Below are 20464 nucleotides of genomic sequence, written 5' to 3' on the forward strand. Positions count from 1 at the left end.
GTACTTTGCAATTCAATTCTTGACTTCAAATGAAAGTTACTTTTGGCCGGGCGCGGTGGCTCAAGCCTGTAATCCCAGCACTTTGGGAGGCCGAGACGGGCGGATCACGAGGTCGGGAGATCGAGACCATCCTGGCTAACACGGTGAAACCCCGTCTATACTAAAAATACAAAAAATTAGCCGGGCGTGGTGGCGGCGCCTGTAGTCCCAGCTACTCGGGAGGCTGAGGCAGGAGAATGGCGGGAACCTGGGAGGCGGAGCTTGCAGTGAGCCGAGATCGCGCCACTGCACTCCAGCCTGGGTGACAGAGCGAGACTCCGCCTCAAAAAAAAAAAAAAAAAGTTACTTTTTCATTTTTAAAAGGTATATGTGTATGTATTCTACCACTGAGATTACCTCCAAATACTTACAAGAGTTAGTAATTCCTTGTGGGGTTTTTTTTTCCAGCTCATTTAAACTTGTTAACACTTCAGGAGAATGCTACATGCTGAAATTGGGAGCCCATCACACAATAACAGCTAACTGTTAGCACTGGCAGAGGCAGCTATGCTAAGAGCTAACGAAGTCTGAGCTTCAGGACTGAGCTTCAGGCGTTGCAGGAGATGTGTATACACAACTTAGTTTCTTAATCTTATAGGAGAAAATTTGCCTCCACAGCACCTGGAGATGTTGACCACTTCGGTATGGTATTTTGCAGCTGATGTATATTGTCTTCTGGGGTTAGTGTCATACAATTGGATTTGGCGTCATACAATTTGAATTTTTCTTTAAAGAGTTTAAATGTAACAAGATGATCTACTCATTTTAAAACTGGCTGAGGTTTTCAGCTGTTTTAAGCTACTAAGTTTTTAGTAACCGTTTTTTATTGTTGTTATTTATTTATTTATTTATTTGAGACAGAGTCTCACTCTGTCACCCAGGCTGTTTGAGACAGAGTTTTGCTCTTGTTGCCCAGGCTGGAGTGCAATGGCACCATCTTAGCTCACCGCAACTTCTGTCTCCCATGTTCAAGCGATTCTCCTGCCTCAGCCTCCTGAGTAGCTGCGATTACAGGCATGTGCCGCCATGCCCAGCTAATTTCGTATTTTTAGTAGAGACAGGGTTTCTCCATGTTGGTCAGGCTGGTCTCGAACTCCTGACCTCAGGTGATCCGCCCACCTCAGCCTCCCAAAGAGTAACCTTTTACAGTAGCAAATAGGAAAGGACACAATACAATAATATTGCATACAATATTACAATAACACAATAACATAAAATACTGTGACAAAGACATCCACAACTAATTGGCTAGACTATCAAGAATTCAGGAAGCACTTAAGATTAGTACTTGCACAGGAAAACTTAGAATGCCCTGAAATAATACAGCTCATATACAAAAGAGAGTTGATAGTTTTCCCTAATTTGATAACAACCCTAAAACTTTATATGGCATCATTGTGAAGTTGAAAGAAATTTCTTGAACTATTAATAATGATAAACAAATCTTGATCAAGAATGCTAGAGTTAAGACTTACTAATTTTGTTATAGAAAAGCATAGTACATAGAATTGTCATATGGAGAGAAAAGAAGGAGAAAAGTGCAGTAAAAAATAATGATAAATGAGAGGTGTCAGGCAACTAATAAAAATATGATGCTATTTCAATTGGGTTGTCTGGCAATTATGACATTGGTCTGCTTTTTAAATATTCACCTAATTTTGCATTTGCGCTTTTGTAATCTCTTTAAAAATTGTTCAACCTTTGAACTCCACAAAGTCCAGATTCTCGCTGGAGACCAGGCTCTCTGCTAACCTGCTGCCCGCAGTGTTCCAACCCATTTTTACCACCACCAGCCCCTCCACTGAAACAGCAGGGTCACCTGCCCCAGGTTACTTGACTATCTCAGAGGCTTGTGTTTGAACCAGTGTCTAACTCCAACACCCATCCCTTAGTCATACAGCAGAGGTTCTCAAAGTGTGGTCCCTGGTCGGCGGCCTGAAATCTCCTGGCTATGCATCAGATCTGTTGAGTCAGAGCCTCGGGGCTGGAGCTCCACAACCCCTGGCTTAACAGCCTTTCCAGGTGATTTGGATGCACACGAAATTCTAAGAACCACTCTCCTAAAATATAGTCTGTAAGGCCAACAACCAGCCTCCCTTGTCAGGAACGCTCCTGCATCCTCACAACATACCATGATTTCCTGGTGTGAGATCGGAACCCCGAGTCACTCAGAAGGTGCTCTCACAAATTTCACCCGTCCTTCAGTGAAATAATACCCTTAAAAGAATTATAGCGAGTAGCTGTCTATTGGCAAATGTTGTTAAGGACTGACGTTCCGTTCCAAGCCAGAAACTTCAGCAGTGCAGGGTACTGCACACAGGGTGGCCGCTCAAGCCCAGAATTTCCCCAGCCTTTCAGGAGCAACTCTGACGGTCAGGCGCCATCTGGTGGAAGGATCTTGGCACTGCACAAAAATAACAAGTGTAGTGGGCAAGATTTGATTTTGTTTGTTGTGCTTTATTTTTCCTCCAACTTATCAAGGACCGAAAATAGTTTTGTAAAAGATAATGACAATTTGGAAAACTAAAATGAAGAAAACATACATCTAAAGTCTTTTTTTTTTTTTTTGAGATTCGAATTGCTATGAAAGTTTCCAATGCTGGCTTTCCCCCGTCCTCATCCCGGGCCAGAGTGTGCAGGCTAGCTGGGATCCACAGTCTGAGTAGCGTTGCATTGTTTAACATGCAAGATATACACCTAAGAACCTTTATTTTTGCAGAAAGGGTTACCTTTGTTAGAATGAAGAAAGAACAAACATGCTTGTCTAAACACAAACATAGATTCTGCACTGGTCCTGAAGTGACCATCAGATCACCATCACTAGTGAGATTTCTGACATTTATTTAAATTTTCATCCCAGTTGGAAAGGATAAAAAATTGTTTAAATAAAAATAAATAAATAAAATTTGTTGTTGTTATTTGTATTTTGCTTCTTAAAAAGAGAAAGAGTACATATTTCTAAAGCAATCTGTTGCTGTGAGTTAATAAGGATTTTTTTAATCTCTGTTTATCAGGTTTTTGCTTTCATTATTTACTTTGCATTCAACATTTCAGCATCATTACACAATGCCATCACAATGACTAAGTGGTGAAGAACAACTCAATAAAATGGCTAAAAATCAAATAGGTGTTTAACGTTTCATTATTGAAAATCTAATTGACAATGAGCTGACGGATTAGAAATTAATCAACTAGAACAGAGAAATTCAGTCAACATTACCGAACACAAATATAAACATTAACTTACATCACTAAATCTTAAAATAGTGTCCAGAAGAATGACAAATTAAAACTTGAAATAAGGATCAATCATTAACCAGTTGCCTAAGAATATATTTGAAAAAATTAACAAAAGCAAATTACAAGTAATCACATGTAATGATTATCTCAGCAGAAAATTTATTGTGACTCCAGTACAAGTTATTTTAAAATAAATTTTCTTCTTTCTCATCATCTCTAAAGCACATGCATTTCACAACTTTTAAAGTCTCTATCTTTGTAAGATGACTGAAAGCTCCTCAGCCTTTCATTCATGATTTAATTGCGTAAAATTTTAATTCAATACCAATTGAGCAAGTAGGTTTTTATTGTTTTCTCATTTGCAGATTTAACAAATTTTCATCAAAGTGCTATTCCTTCTAGTTTTAACCATTTGTAAATTTTAAAGAATATATAATTTGTCTTATTTAATTACATTTCTTCTAAGGAAGACTACTTATTTCTTTCTATTGTGAACCATTAACTGTTAAAAAAAAAAAAAAAAAAGTTATTCACGGGAAGGGCGACTTTATTTGAGACCATCTCAGTAGGCATAGACAATTGCAATGGGAATTTGCAGTAGGGGAGAAATTTGGCTCCACTCTGAATACAGCCTTGGCAAGTCAGAATTGATATCCAAGGAGCCAGATTGGGGTCAGGGAATGGAAAATTACTAAGAGGAAAGTCAGGGGTAAGGGGGATTCTGGCTAACCTGACCTAGGAGGATTCTCAAAGGTAGGCCAGGCTAATCAGACCCCACCTGGAGGGTGGGGGAGTATAAGACACCCAGACATTGAGGGTGATGAGACATGTAGGGTAGAGGGTTCTGGCTGAACTGACTTCACGGGTTTCTTACTAGACTAGAAGTGGATTTTACAAGGAAGTGCACAGATGGACCTAAGAGAAGGTTCAGGAGCCTGGCTAAAGTTTGATCAAGAAAAGAATCTGTGTTAGTGCCCCCCTTTTGTTCAAGGAGAGAAGAAACTTTGTTAATTCCTTTGTAAAATAGAAATCCAATTTCTTGTTCAGTCACCTTTTGTTCATTGAAGATCTGCTGATCCATCTGCTGGAACTTGATGGTGAGGAGGCCTCCTGGATGGCGCTCACAGTCAGATATTTAACAAGTGGAGTTTCTATGTAAACACAAGAAAATAAGACTAATAGCTGGAAACTCCATTTCTGAGTCGAGAGGACAGCCAGCCAAGCTTGAAGCACCTTCAGCTGGTAGAGCCATGATGGCGGGTATGGCCATCGACGGAGTCCCTGGTTTGTAGCCAATTGCTTGTGGTGATGGTATTGAGTGTTCTGCTGAACCTTCTGAGTGGCCACACATCAACAGGCACAAAGGCTGTCTGCTGGATTTGTTGTGGGTATTTCTCTGAAGTTTATACAAGTTCCTATTATCTTCAACTTGCAGGGCTTCAGGAAAATGGAAGTTTTAGTTTTTAGGGATGCCAGGTCAGGAAGGTAGGAGAAAATTGGAAACGTTAATTTAGAGAGTTGTAACCAGATATGGAAGGAAGCTAGAAGAACTGAGCAAGACCAGTCAGGTTCACAGGCCGATAATAAAACCTCAAAGATAAAGAACAGGGACAGAACCTCATAACTCTCAGGTTGTGCTATAGTTTTCTATTGGAATGTAATTTTTCTTTCTAAAACCACCATTATTTCTATCAAAGTAAGACTATTTTGTTTGCAAGGTAAGTTTCATCCCATTAACCTTAGCCTGATCATTTGTGTAAGTGCAGCAAGAAAAGTAGTTCACCAAAAGGCTTTGCTTAGTTTGTGCTGCTGGAACTTTCCATTAAGAATCTCATTTTAGACTTTTAAAAGCTGCTTGAGGCTACAAAGTCAAGCCAAGAACTCATCACCAGACTTCACCTTCAATACCTAGAGATTTGGGTGAATTATTCTCTTTTTAGAGTCCCTAAGATATTTTAAGTTTCCTGGACCAGGAAGTGACCTTTCTTACTCATCTGTAAGGCAAGGAATGCTGTAAATCAGGTACTAGGGCATTTTTCCCCCCAAAAGGGTTTTGTAAGCCTTGGCTCCATAAAGTCAGCTTTAGTTCCTGAAAACTGTCTGGTCATACCTGATTTTGTGTACATCATTCTCAAATATGACATTCCAGTCATAACCCATGTAATATGACCAATGTTTCCAATAAAACCATGTCTTGTTATAACGAGAACAGATTCTTATTGAGCTTATGCAAAATAACTACATTGCAATGAAAACAAAAATACTCAATAAGCATTTCCAAAGTCCGTGCTGAGTTTCCAAAGTCTGGGAAGAAAAATCAATGTTTCATTTTTGTTTATAAAGGCATACTTTACCACATAGCTGTAGGCTATAAATAGCTAAAGAGGATGGGGGAAAAGGGTTCCTTATAACTGGCAAATAAAACATTGAAGCACAAGAAATGTTCCACAATAAAAACTGTAATCCTGCTTTCTCAGTCTATTCATTTCCCTGCAGCTCACCTGTGCTGCTTGATCTTGGATGAAGTCTCATGAACCCATCAGTTTCTTCATGAGCATTCTAAAAATTCTGAACCAGTCCACTGCTATGATCTTCAGGTTCTCAGAAACCTGTTCCTGTCAGTTTATTTTTGTGAATATCTTTAAAGGTGAAACACTTCTGGATTACAGCTGCTTATAAAAGCTTGAGGAAAGCATCAGAATAAAACAGCCTGTGAACAACAAAAGACTTAAAATAGCCATAAAGATCTGATAAGAGTTCATTTAGTAAGAAAAGTTAGCTATTTCTGTAGCATATAACATTTTCACATAATAACTGGAATTATGACTTATGACATTATGCCACACATATAGGAACAGCAAACATACGGACAGATTTCTATGAACTTTACAGCAGTTCTGAAATACTTATATTAGCAACATTTACCTATACAAATATAGCATAGGGAAGGTTAAGTATCACTTTTCATTTGACAGCATCTCCCATGTGACTTAGCCTATCAAATAAACCTAATTAGTTAACATTTCTTTTACACAGTGAAAGACAAAGCCCTTTTCCAGGGGCCCTCTGCTGGCAAATTCTGTGAAAGTTAAAAGGAAAGAATTTCAAATCTCTAAGACAAAAAATTGGGAAATTGTCCATTTATCTACATGGCTCCCAGCAATCAGTTTGAATACCTGTATTTTATGAATGCAGTGAATGTTTTCAAATCATAGGGGAGCATGCGTGTGTCCAGCATAGTCCCTGGAACATGGTAGATATGCTTTTTGATGATGTGAGAAGGAGCGGAAAGAGTGGAGGGAATACCTCTAATTCGGTAGAGGTTAATACTGCTAATTAATCTTGGCCTGATCATTTTCATAAATGCAGCAAGAATGGTAGTTCACTAAAAGGCCTTTGCTTAATTTGCTTTGCTGGAACTTTTCATAAAGAATCTCATATTGTACTTTTAAAAGCTGCTTAACGCTAGAAAGTCAAATCAAGAACTCGTCTTCAACTTCAAATCAGACTTCACCTTCACTACCTATAAAATCTATAGGGTGAATTCCTCTCTTCTCAGAGTCTCTAAGATGTTTCAAGTTTCCTGGGCCAGGAAGCGACCTTTCTTACTCATCTGTAAGGCAAGGAACCCTATAAGCCAGGCACCAGCACTTTTTTTTTTTTCTCAAGAGGGCTTTGTAAGCATTAGCTCCATAAAGTCAACTTGAGTTCCTGAAAACTATCTGGTCATATCTGGGGTGAGGCTGGAGAATTTCATGCTAACCTACTACTCAGATGGTACTGAAGCTGCCTGTTCTCTGAGCAGCACTGAGCAGGTTAATTCCTTCCAGGAGCTGAAGCTGTGGAGCCAGCCCTAGTGGGGCCTTCTCCAAGCACCACTGGCTCTGCCACCCACGCTCACTCCACAAACCCCCAAGAAGCCAAGATGCGGTACCAGATCTCAGTGGAGGTCCAAGGGAGGGGGAGACCAAGAAACCATATCTCTCCTAAGATGAGTGTCAGAGAGGCAGAAAGCAGAGCAGGAGTGGCCAAGGGGCTAAGGGAGGGGGTATGGGGACTTCGCATTTAATGGGGACAGAGTTTCTGCTCTACAATACAAATGGTTCTGGAGATGAAGGGTCTCCTTCTCTGAGCATGAGCTGTTTCCACCTTGTGGCCATCATGAATGAGACTCTTCTGTTTTGTGCCCTATTCTGGTGGCATGTGTTCATGCATGGTAGTGATGGGGCTGCCATGACACTCTGAAGAGCCTTCTATATTCGGGGATTTTTTTGCATTTTAAGTCTTGTCTTCCCTGCATGGCATCCAGAACTCTCAGGCAGGTGAACTTGGCTCTGCCAATCAGCTGCGCGCAGACCAGGCTGACTGGGAAGGGGGTGTTACCCGGAAGTGCGGGAATTCTCGGTTCTGGTCTAACATAAGAGAAAGAATTGGGCCAAGAGGCAATTCGTAATGTAAGCCAAAGGTTTGTTAAGGAAACAAGAGTATACTCCGACAGAGGAGTGGGAAACCACTTGGGCTGGTCCAGCTGGGAAAATAACCGTAGCAGTGTTTATTTAAAGAGACAGGGTGTTCTGGAAGACGAGGCGGTGTGGCTGCTGGGGAGTGAGCCAGCAGCAGCCAGTGCCGGGATCTCTCTTTAGGAGAATCTTACATGATTACTCACAAAGGGGCATGAGGGGATGTCACGTGCAATCATGTTTTAGGCAGTCCCCTTAGGCACGCTTGCTCTGTTGGTTGTACATGCTAGTACACGTGCCTTATGTCACATTAGTATCTAAAATCTCCACTTAGAGGTGTGTTTTTTACTGTTACACTGAGCAAAAGCCTACCCCACAGTGAGTTACTGGAGGACTGGCATGCTTCTCAGCGGGGAAAGTTCTTAGCATGGCTATCTGTGGCTAAGACACGATGAGCCCCCTTCCGGGCTGGAGGAGCCCAATCACAGGGCCGAAGTAGCCAGCATAGCCACTGTCTTTTTGCTGACTGTCAGTGGGCAGTGCCTTCAAGACTTATTTTCCCAGGGGCTCCCTTGCCTGTTCATCTCTGGCTATCTGCCTATTCTAACCGAGGCACGTCAGGAATTGGGCTTGATGCAGGACATCCATCTGGCTGGCTCCCTTACAGTGGCGGTTTCTGTCTTGGGGTATCTGCCAGAAGTTGCCAGAAAGCGGAGTCCCGGGAGCAGTGCAAACCACAGTCTCTTGTCCCAGGCAGAGGCACTGCTACAAGGTGAATTGTGTTCCCCAAAATTCCTGTGTTGGAGTCCCAGGCCCCGGTATCTGACTGTATTTGGAGATAGGCTCTTTAAGGAGGTGATTAAGTTAAGATGAGGCCATTAGGGTGAACCTTTATCCAATCTGATATTGTCCTTATATGGAAAGAAAATTTGGACAGACGCACACACAAAGAGCCATCAAGGAATTGCTTAAACTCGAGTCCATCAAATAATTTCTTTTCTCTGCTTCCTCATTCACCTTATAAAAAAAGCCTTCCCCTTGTGCTCATCCCCTGTGAAAGCCGCCCAATTTCCCCATAGGAATGATATTTAGGAATAAACAGAGAATTTGACCCTCCTGGTCTTAAAACTTGAAACTTATATTTGTCTTGTCTGAGTTCCTTTTTTGGGAAACCAACCCTCAGGCAAGGGATTGAAACTCATCAGGTCCCCGCATCTGGAGGACACACAGACCCCTCCTTCCTGGTGCTTGCTCCTATGCCCCTCCCTAACTGCTGTTTTCTCCACAGGTGGTTACCTTCATTTCTTACTGTATAAACCACTCCTTCCCCCACCCCCTCCCATTTTAGTTCATTGACGAGACAGATTTGAAACAATCTCCACTTCTTTTCGGGGAAGCCACCTGAAGGGCCTTCTTTGTCTCCATGGCTTTACCTGCGGTGAGCGGCAGGACCTAGACCGAACCCCTGGGGTTTCGTAGCGGGAGGAACCCTGGCACTGCCCATTCCTGAATTACTGTTTGCTAAAGTAAACTCTTGAATATTTGAATATGCCTCAGTTTATCTTTTAACAATATGTTTATGCTAGACACAAGGAGAACTGATAGCCTAGAGAGCTGAAGTGTCTCCAGACGCCTAAAAAATTAAAGGCAGAATTCTCCCCTGAGAAGATTGTATGAGGGATTACAGGAAGGTCAACCGCCCAGAGAAACACTGGTTCACATCAGGTGAGTAAGGCCAGGAGCAGCGACCCCTACCGTCAAGACGAGGGATTGGGTCCCTCATGTAGGCGCAGAAATCCTCATGATTAGATATAATGCTATGTGCTACAGATGCCATGGTGATTGGTGTCTGATAAAATACAGTTACAGTCTTGTGGGAGAAGTAGTATAATACAAGAACATAATTCATTATCCTATGGTTGAAAAAACAACAATAATAATCATCGGGGCCTATAGAGGTATATGTCTTTAACTGGTCTTCATGAAGTACTATTAAGTGCAAGTGTTTACCTATACCCTTTGAGAAATATTTTATGCTTTTCTCAGCTGTAAACTCCTGGGGATGGTGTCCTACATGGTACGGCACTCTTGTTTATCATATAAACCCATTGTCATAATGATGTTACATCTTTGTGAATTTGTCAGCATAAATGTGTGTGTGTTTGAGGACAATTCAAATATGTGTCTTTGCCTCCTCAGGGAGTTTAAAGTGTGCAGCAGCATCAGAAATCACCAGAAGCTGTGTTTGGAGGCTAAAAATGGCATTTGCTTAATTTTGCAGAAGCCAGGATTCTGAGCCAAATTATTCTGATTCTGATTCCCAGAGTCTGAAAGAGGATGAGACACCACCTTCCTTTTTATTTACAGATAAAGGTTCAGGTTTCATTCCAAGTGGGCGCCATCTGCCGCTTCCTTCATGTTTGGTGTTCTCTTTGAAGCCCTTTAAGTTTCTGTCTGGAAAAGAGCTCACTAATGTCATGTTAAATACAAACTCACCCTCTTTCTTTTTGGCTTGCCATAGTCACACCTTGAGAATGAGGCTAGAGCATCCATATGACCAAGACCTATAACCTGTCTGACTTCCCACCCTAGAAGCTACTGGTCAAATTCCTGTGTTCTTCAAGCATACAATATTTCCTAAATATTCCAAAGTGGAATTAAAAAGTCTTCTCTCACAGGCCAGATGCAGTGGCTCATGCCTGTAATCCCAGCACTTTAGGAGGCCTAGGCAGGCAGATTGCTTGAGGCCAGGAGTTCAAGACCAGCCTGGCCAATACAGTGAAATCCCATCTCTACTAAAAAAAACAAAAAAAAATTATCCAGGTGTGGTGGCACATACCTGTAATCCCAGCTACTCAGGAGGCTGAGTCAGGAGAGTCGCTTGAGACCAGGAGGCAGAGGTTGAAGTGAGCAGAGATCACACCACTGCACTCCAGCCTGGGTGACAGAGCTAGATTCTGTCTCAGAAAAAAAAAGTCTTCTCTCACAAACCTTCCTTACAGGAGAATTCATAACAATACATATAGATACTCCATTGTCCAGTGGGTGGAGTTTCATCTCCACCCTCACCTCTCCAGGAAGGGCTAGACTTAGTGACTTGTTTCCAAATAGTACAGCAGGGAAAGGGAAGACAGTAACTTCATAGTGGAGAGACCTGGCAGACATCACCTTCACCAGGTGAAGTCACATTACTGGTGAAGTCACATGTCTATGAAGTATCCCCTAACATGATGTGGCAAAAAGAGCACTTCAACTCTTGATTTCTATTCCTAAAACCTCTAATGCCAGTCTAATAAGGAGGAAAACATTAAGAATATTAAACATTCCTGAACATATTTAATAAAGAGTCCTAGGCTAGTGGACACTCTTCAGCATTCCTGGCCACTACTCCTCAAGCTGTCAAGGTTATAAAGACAAAGAAAGACTGAGAAACTGTGGCAGACTGGAAGAACTAAGGAGATAGGATGACTAAATGCATTGTGAGTCCCCAAATTTGATCTTGGATCAGGAGGAAGACATTCATAGAATATATGGTGAAACCCAAATAAAGCCTGAAATTAAGTTACTAGGAATGTACAAACATTGGTTCCTTAATTTTGACAAATTAACCATGAAAAAGATTTCACTGATGAAAGACACTGCTTGAGGGGTAGATGGAAATCTATACTATCTTTGCAACTTTTCTGCAAATCTAAAATTGTTCTAAAAACAGCTTATTTTTAAAAAGTCTGCTTTTACGGAAGTTGAGTTGATAATTGAGAAATGGCAAGATAACAAGAAAAGTCACATAGCATTAGCTATTCATAATTAATGTAAGAAAAAACATAGATTGAAAATTTGAAGATATGAGCATATTTCTGAACACCAAAGATTCTTTAGTTCATCAGTTCTCAGCTCAATGAGAAGTAAACAACACCTTTCAGCATTTCATTGCAGTATTCAGCTCTTTTTCTGGCCATTTTACTTTCAGCCTTACCCTAGTACATTAAAAAACAAAGTTTCTGTTTTTCATTCTAGATCTCTTAACCCCAGTGAAGCCGAAAGCTGTCATCATGGCCATTTCCACTCTCCCTGTAGCTCTTTGACTTCCTCGCATTTATTTTATTTATTTATTTATTTATTTATTTATTTATTTATTTGAGATGGAATTGTGCTCTTGTCACCCAGGCTGAAGTGCAATGGTGCAATCTCGGCTCACTGCAACCTCTGCCTCCCAGGTTCAAGTGATTCTCCTACCTCAGCCTCCTGAGTAGCTGAAACTACAGGCACATGCCACCACACCTGGCTAATTTTTGTAATTTTGGTAGAGTCATGGTTTCACCATGTCGGTTAAGTTGGTCTCAAACTCCTGACCTCAGGTGATCCGCCAACCTCAGCCTCCCAAAGTGCTGGGATTACAGGCATGAGCCACTGTGCTCGGCCATATTTAATTTCTATATTAGCACCCGAATTGCTTTGGGAGAATTACCTTGCCCTGTTGAGTATTATCTAGTAAGACTGTGAATCAGATTGTGCCGGCTCCTTTCAGCCAAGGCTGGATGCATGACTAGAAAGTTAGGCAATCCCACTTCTTCTTAGAATCTGAAACCTGAGCAGAGGGACAAAACATATGCCCCTTTGTTACTCCAGCAGCTGGGCTCTGTCAAGTTGGATACCTAGACCACTTGAATTTCCCTTCTATTTCCTAGTCTAATTATCCTGTCTTCCATCACTCACTGAGCTCTCTCGTATTCCCAAAACACAATTATCGCCCCATATGCCTAGTACAGAGCCAGCTGCTCATTCTACAGTACCTTTCTGAAAAAGGTGTATATTTGAGGAAAAATCAGAGCTAGCATAGGTATAATCCATGTCCCAGTAAATGTATGGAAGCACATGACTAAGCATCAAGAGATACAGCTGACACAGTTTAGGAACAGTCTTCCACCATGTTGGCTGACATGGATTAGGCAGAGCTGAACTACAGCCAAGTAAAATCACACTGCATTTAACATTTGCCTTTAATGTCAAAATAGTGTCTTCTTTGTGTTCTATCATAACTGTAAAGTTTCCTGCTATAGTTTAGGACTCCCTTTTTGTTTTGTTAAGTCTTGTGCAAGTTAACAATGGCTGATCAACTGAAGAAATGCAAACGTTGACTGGGTGTTTGATGATATTAAGGAATAATCATTAATGTTTAGAGGCAATAATGATTTTAAGGGCATGTCACATGTTTAATAAAGAGTCCTGTCTTCTAGACATGTACGCTGAAATATTTGTTGATTAAATAAATGACTGAAGCTTGCCTCAAAGTAACAGAAGCTGAGGAAAGCTGGGGAAAGGATGAAGGAAATGTGTCAATATGTCCACATATGAATACACAGATGTTCTTTACTACTTTTGTATGTTTAGAGTGTTCCAAAATTCAAAAATATGGTAAAACAATGCCTGATTCTATCTCAGTTATACATTACTATTATAGTTACTATTAATAACAAGAATTTTGTGAGCTTTATTTGCAGTTAATTGAGAGACAATTAACTGAACCATACCAAGAATTTCAACTCTCCTCATCCCCTCTGCCATACTGGCTGATCACTGACCAGCTTGCAAAGAATAGTAAGCATTCTAAGGGAAGAAAAAGAAAATTCTAAATGAATTTTTCTTTTCTCCTCCTAAAGAATCTGTTTTTAATATTTTGCTGACTATGAAACTCCCATTCTGAGTCTGAATCTCTAAACTGATTACATGACATAAGGGTTAGGGGCAAATCTGCTTATGAGAAAGGGAACCAAGGACAGATTTCACACAAGGCATTTTGGTCCTCAATTAATTTGTATGAACAGCACCTTTCCAGAAACAAGTTTAGTCTGGGTGCGGTGGCTCACGCCTATAATCCCAGCACTTTGGGAGGACAAGGAGGGTGGATCACTTGAGGTAAGCAGTTCAAGACCAGCCTGGCCAACGTGACAAAACCCCATCTCTACTAAAAATACAAAAAAATTAGCTGGGCATGGTGGCACATGCCTGTAGTCCCAGCTACTTGGGAGGCTGACACATGAGAATCACTTGAACCTGGGCAACAGAGGTTGCAGTGAGCCAAGATCTCACCACTGCACTCGAGCCTGGGTGACAGAGTGAGACTCTGTCTCAATTTAAAAAAAAAAGAAGAAGAAAGAAAGAAACAAACAAATTTGGCATAATCATTACATTTCAATAACTTCAGTTCAGAGGAGAATGAGCTAACTGGGTGTGTTACTGTTGTTTTGCTTTGATCTTTGCTTTTTGAACCCAGAAGTGTTTTCCTGCTTTTCCTGATCCATAAAGAAGTAAGATTAGGAGGGCACAAAAGACGCTTTCCTAATTTTGCTTCTTTATGTATCAAGACATCAGAGGCCTAGGACATCTATGGCCATGGCCTCTGGGTTGACCAGAGACTGTCTGAAAGCTTCACGCCTTAACAATGATAACCCTCGTAAATTCCACAGGCGTCAGCACTGGGATCACAGATCACTATGCAAAAGTTTGCCTCAGGCACATCTTGCCACTTTTTGCCCAAATTCAGAACCTTGGTTTGATGTCCACTACAGTCTCCTTTTTAGTTCCTTTAAACAAAATGTTTTAAGATTAAATGTTCATGGTTGCAGTTAATGAGTTTTGTAAGGGTATTCAAATAACTGCCCACCTTGCATAAACCCAAATCTCCCTCTTGCACTGAGGCCACTGTCGGGGAGATCAGTAAATCTCGAACTCAGGGAAGCCACAGCATCAACTCGTCTACTTATCTCTTTAATTTTTAGTTATTTCTTCACTTCTGTCATCTGAGAATTTCCTTTTCTTTCCGAAAATCCAACTATGTATTTTAAAGTATCTGGGTCTCCAGCATTTCTAGCTACAACAGGAGGGCTCGTACATTACCTCATCCTCTATCTTGCTAGAACTCATGGTCTGATTAAGTCACATACCTATCTCTTCCCCTAGACAAGTAGCTCCCTAAAGAAAATGACCACTTTCTGATCTTCTCATTCTGCTCATAGCAACAAGCCAGCACATGGAAGTCACTCAAGAGTCAATATTGAATGAAGCAGTGAGTTGATTTTCTTTTTGGTGATACATGGAATGCAAATCATCCTTTCTTTTTTAATCTATTATGAAAAATATCACAAAAAAAATAGAACTTGAATTGATCAAACCATTCCAAAAATCCACTCTTCTAAGATGGCATCTCCCATAAATTCCAAATTGTCAACAATGAATTCCAAAGGATCAGCAAAGTCTCTAACTAGGCTAGAGACTATATCTATTTAGGCTATATCTAGCCTATTTTGCCCAAATTTAAAGTACGTACAAAGTGTTCAAAAAATAATAAATTATAGTAAACCCCCATTGACAGGCTACTCCAAATAAAAGAACGTCACAAAGTCTTAGAAGGCTGCCATGGTCTTTCTCCGACTATGTCTTCTCCTTTCTTCTCCAGAGGTGTCCACTGTCCTGACTTATTTATTTTATTTTATGGTGTTATTACTTTATGATTGTGTCCCTATGTAAAATATTACTCAGGTTTGAAAAATGAAATACCATATGAAAAATTGAACTTAGCCATATAAAGAGAAGCCAATATTTCCCACAGCATATAAAGTTCCCCTGAAGAATAAAAATTTAGGCTCTCTGGATTATAATCTGGACTGGGCTACCCTGTGATCTTATAAAACCACTTCTGGGCAAGCCAATGGGTGAACTATGCAGAGGATTACAGGAAGCTCATCAACACGAGGTCAAGACAAGCCAAAGGTGAGAAAGTCCCTTGGCCAGAGTTTGCAAGTGGGTGCATGTTGTCCAGTTAAAAAGAGGATGCAATTGCTGCTGAGATCTCAGTAATAACAGTTCACCTGGTATCTGTCTCTTGAGTCACATTGCTCTAATCTAGACTGATCAGCCTCTCTTAGGGCACAGCTGTCATCCTGGCATCTTCATTCACTGTCATTCTCGGGATGCCCATGGCCCTCTGCTGTGATGGACCTACTGTTTCCTGTTTGCGATGTTTTCCTCTTCTACTCTAACTGTCATTGTTTTGGTGGAGCTCATCCTCCTCCAATAGCTTTTTGAAAAAAAAGAAAAGAGCATGACAGTAAGTGTTGAAGCCTTTAAAGCTTGAAAACATATTTGTTTTACCCTTACACGTGATCGTTTCATTAGGAGTGGAATTTGAAGGAGGATATCATTTTCTTCAGAGTCTTGAAGATGTCTTTACCTTGTCTCCCTGCTTCAAGTATTCTGCCAAGAAATCCAGAATCATCCTGATTCTTTGTAGGTGACATAAATTGTTTTTTCTCTCCAGAATTTGAGAAAAACCTCTGCCGTGCACTCAGTGTTCTTGAACTTCATAATGATTTGTCACTAGGCACTTAGTTATTCCTTCCAATCTAAAAATGCATACCTTTCCATTTGAAACGTACTCTGGGTTAGTTTATTGGTGACTTTGTCTTCTCAACTTTTTTTCTGTGCTTTAAATGTTTAGCATTCAGATGTTAGGCAATGTAGATGGACCCTCAGATTTTCTTGTGTATGCTTCCTGTACTTACACCTTCTTCTCTCTCCCACTGGTTTTTGTTGTATATTTTATGTTATTTAGATTTTACAGTACCATCTCTGTCACATAGTCTTTTTTTATTTTAAAGTATGAAGTGTGTGGGCATAGTGGCTCATGCCTGTAATTCCAGTACTTTGGGAGGCTGAGGCAGGAAGATCACTTGAGCCCAGGAATTTGAGACCAGTTTGCACAACATGGTGAAACCCTGTCTCTACAAAAAATACAAAAAACTTAGCCAGGTTGTGGTGACACATGCCTGTGGTCCCAGTTGCTCAGGAGGCTGAGGTGGGAGAATCACCTGAACCTGGGAGGCCGAGGCTGCAATGAGCCATGATTGTGCCACTGCACTCCAGCCTGGGCAACAGAGTGGGACCTTGCCTGAAAAAAAAAAAAAAAAAAAGTAGAAGAAGAAGAAGAAAATAAAGTGTAAGGCAATTCTTAGCTTATGGGCTGCATAAAAATAAGCCATGGACACGATTTGGCCTGCAAACTGTATTTTTCCAACTCTAATCTAAACAACATCTTTAATATGAAAGAGATCAAAAATATGATACTAGAATCCCAGAGAAAAATCAAGATTATACAAGAGGAAGCATTTTCTCACATAATATTCTTAGATTATTTTCTTACATAATACCTTAAATAATATCCTTAGATCAGTGTTTCTTGGCCTCAGCACTGTTAGCAATTAGGGACAGATACTTTTTTGTTTTGGAGGCAGAAGGAAAATAACTCTCAACCTAGAAGTTTATAACCATTTGTTTTCAAAAATAAGGGCAAAATAAAGATGTTTTTGAACTGACAAAGACTGAGAAAGTTAAATCCTCACAGATTCACAGTAGAAAAACTGTAAAGGATACGTTTCAGGAGGAAGAAAATTAAACCTAGAGGAATTAGTGGGATGCAAGGAACAATGGTGTCCAAATGTTATGACCAAAATATGAAAAATGTAAACTAGCATTGGCTGAACAAAGTACCAACAATCACAATGACTGATTTGGGAATATAAAAAGGTGAAACTAAAATGCTAAACAAAACTTACATGACATCATGTAAAAAGTGAGTGGAGTTAAAAAATGTTCTAAGGTATTTGTATCATTCAGAAGACAAGTAGCATACTGTTAACACAACCTATGTCTAAGATGAGTATTCATGCCAGAAAGTGTGGGGTTTTCTCTTGCTTCTGTGAATGTTCCAACAGCTTGGCCCATACTAGGTTTGTACAGGTCATAAGGCTGACATGTAGAAAAAACAGCAGGTGGCCTAGAGACATACACAGCATGAGGGTCTGTCTTTGTGTCCTCTTTGCTATTGAAAGTGGTAGCTTTAAGGTTTATCGCCATCTCCTGGTTTCTGTTTCCATGGTTGTGGTCAGAATTTAAACAATTCAGCAGTGATGGCATTCATTTTTTCAAAGTAGTCATCACAAGATACAAACAAAATATAAATATTCTTGCAAATCATTTTAGGAATAAAGAAGAATACATATTTGGACACACACACAACAAATGCTGGTTCAACTATTTTGTGAACAATTAATTATCCATATAAATGTGATTTCATTTCTTATATGTCATTCCCAATTTGAAGGCTGTAATTAGAAGCATTATGTGATGCACTAAAAATCTCCTATTTTTCCCTCCGGATCTACTCTTTAGCTTTGTCCACCATCATCTTTGTCCCAGGAGGACAGTATATGTGACTTCATCGACAGCCATGCCTCCTGGTTCAGACCATGGCAAATACAGTAGGGAATCATAGGAGGGAGGAAAGTGAAGCCAGTTTGCTTATTTCTTCAGCTTCCTCTATGCCTACAAGTGTACCTTTTTGAAAAGCAACCAAATTCATACACTATTCTTCCTCTGGATTCCAGTAAGTGCTTCCTGCCCTGATTTTTTCAGCATAGAAGTCATGATAGTATGAGAGGTACTAGGTCCCTAACTACTGCACTGTTACTTGTGGTTCTTCTACAGCAATATCTTTCTAAATAGTCCCTTTGTAAATAAACCCCTTCAAGTTATCTTATTTTGAGTATGCTTTCTATATCCTGTTGGCATCCCGATAAATACAGTCATTGACACTGGGAGTAGCACCCCACTTCTGGTACCAAAGTCTGTATCTATTTTCTATTGCCACAGTAACAAATGACCTCTAATTTGGTGGCTTAAAATTACACATATTTATTACCTTACAGTTCTACAGGTCAGAAGCCTAAAATCAAAGTGTCAGCAGGGCTTCATTCCTTTTGGAGGCTTCAGGGGGAGAATTCATTTTCTTGCCCTTTTGGCTTTTAGAGGCACCTGCATTCTTTGTCTCTTTCTTGCATCATTCCAGCTTGTTGCTTCTGCTCTCCTATCTCCTGCTACTTACTCTGCTCCTCCTGCTGCTCTCTCCTAAGGACTTTTGTGATTACCTCAGGCCCACCCAGATAATCCAGGATGATCCCCCACCTCAGTATCCTTAATCACATCTACAAAACAATTTCACAGCAATACCGAGATAAGTGTTTGATCGAATAGCTAGGGACTATAGCCTGGCCAAGTTTACACATAAACCTGACCATATCATAGCTCCAGGAAGCAGACTCTCCAATCTGGATTCTGGAATTGGGTGGCACATGGTTGTATATTTGAGAAATGCAAGAATAAGACTCTTGCCAGGCATAAATGGGACACAGGTCATCTACAACACGCTAGAGCATCAGGATTACTCAAATTGTCACTGCAGGTAGCACTGCCTAATGTATAGATGGAGATCAAGTTACTGAGCCATCAAGTATCTGTGACACTGTGGACATAGTAGTAAGGATGGAGACTGTGGAGCTGCAACACTTCTCCTAATAGCCATGGAGAGTATACCAGGGGAAAAGGAAAATTAAAAAGTAAAAACACGAATTCAAATTTGCACATGAACATGAATCTGAACATACAATTTAGTGCATTCATAGAGAACCAGAAAGCCCGCCATAGTAATGGAACAGGTGTCTCAACTTCTAATCACAGAGTAGGTATAACTGAGATGTAACCAAGCCAGGGTCTCTTGGAAATGTTAGCAGAGTTACAACACCATGTGAATGCTTGACCCATTCACCTCTCTTATGCTAAAATAAGGATTCTGTTCAGAAGACATGGGTCTCTGAGTCATGGGATGGGGACATATGGGCAGAAATGAATGAAGTTAAATTTGATCATCTAAATTCACAGAAATTCCCTTTTCCACCTCATTCTACCACCCCTACACTGAGGAAATCAGTCCTCTTCAAAATACAAGTCTTTCAATGATACACCTATAAACAATACTTTATGAATGACAATTCTTCTCAGGACACACTCCACTACTTCTCATTGCCTCCAGACCTACATGAGTTAGATCCTCAAATATCCCAGATGAGGAGAAATAAGACTTGCTCTAGAAAGAGATAATTTTGCCAAACTTACTGACAGATGCCCAGGCGCATCTGTGGAAATAGATTCTTAAGAAGTAAGGCCGGCTGGGCGCGGTGGCTCATGCCTGTAATTCCAGCACTTTGGGAGGCCGAGGTGGGCAGATCAGAAGGTCAGGAGATCAAGACCATTCTTGCCAACAAAGTGAAACCCCGTCTCTACCAAAAATACAAAAATTAGCTGGGCATGGCAGTGCATGTCTGTAATCCCAGCTACTCAAGAGGCTGAGGCAGGAGAATCCCTTGAACCTGGGAGGTGGAGGTTGCAGTGAGCCGAGATCGCACCACTCCAATCTAGAGACAGAGGGAGACTCCGTCTCAACAACAACAACAACAACAACAAAAAAAAAAAAAAAAAAAAGAAGTAAGGCCAAGAAGGAGGGAATAAGGGACTCAATCTGTCTGAGTTTATTGAAATAATACAATTTCATCTGGGATGTGGGATTTATTGGTTTGGCTTGAGGCTTTGTGAGTGGTATTAACAGTCTGTTCAGTTGGATGATTGATGCTTGAAATCAGCAATGTTCCACAGTCATTGAGGTCAAATGTCAGAACATCACTAAAGCATTAAAAAGAGAGGAGTTCAAAAGTCCTGGTAAATGGGGTATTTCTTATGATTCCATTAGGAGTGATCTGCCTACTATTCCTTCTGAGGGCCCTGAAGAAACTCCTTTCACCAAGACAATATATAATGCATTGTTGGCGGGTACAGTG

General features: G+C 40.6%; 1 long non-coding RNA gene across 1 annotated transcript; it reads right to left on the reverse strand.

Annotated features, from left to right (window-relative positions):
- Window positions 1-1097: 1097 nt before the first annotated feature.
- Window positions 1098-10510, reverse strand: LOC108587445. The gene is made up of 3 exons (XR_001906031.3): window positions 5781-10510; window positions 4331-4716; window positions 1098-2443 (listed from the first exon to the last, which is right to left on the reverse strand). It is a non-coding gene; the product is annotated as an uncharacterized LOC108587445 (long non-coding RNA).
- Between the last annotated feature and the right edge of the window lie 9954 nt (window positions 10511-20464).

The sequence above is a fragment of the Papio anubis genome, chromosome 8 (genome assembly GCF_008728515.1).
Source record: "Papio anubis isolate 15944 chromosome 8, Panubis1.0, whole genome shotgun sequence".
In the NCBI taxonomy this organism is placed as follows: domain Eukaryota; kingdom Metazoa; phylum Chordata; class Mammalia; order Primates; family Cercopithecidae; genus Papio; species Papio anubis.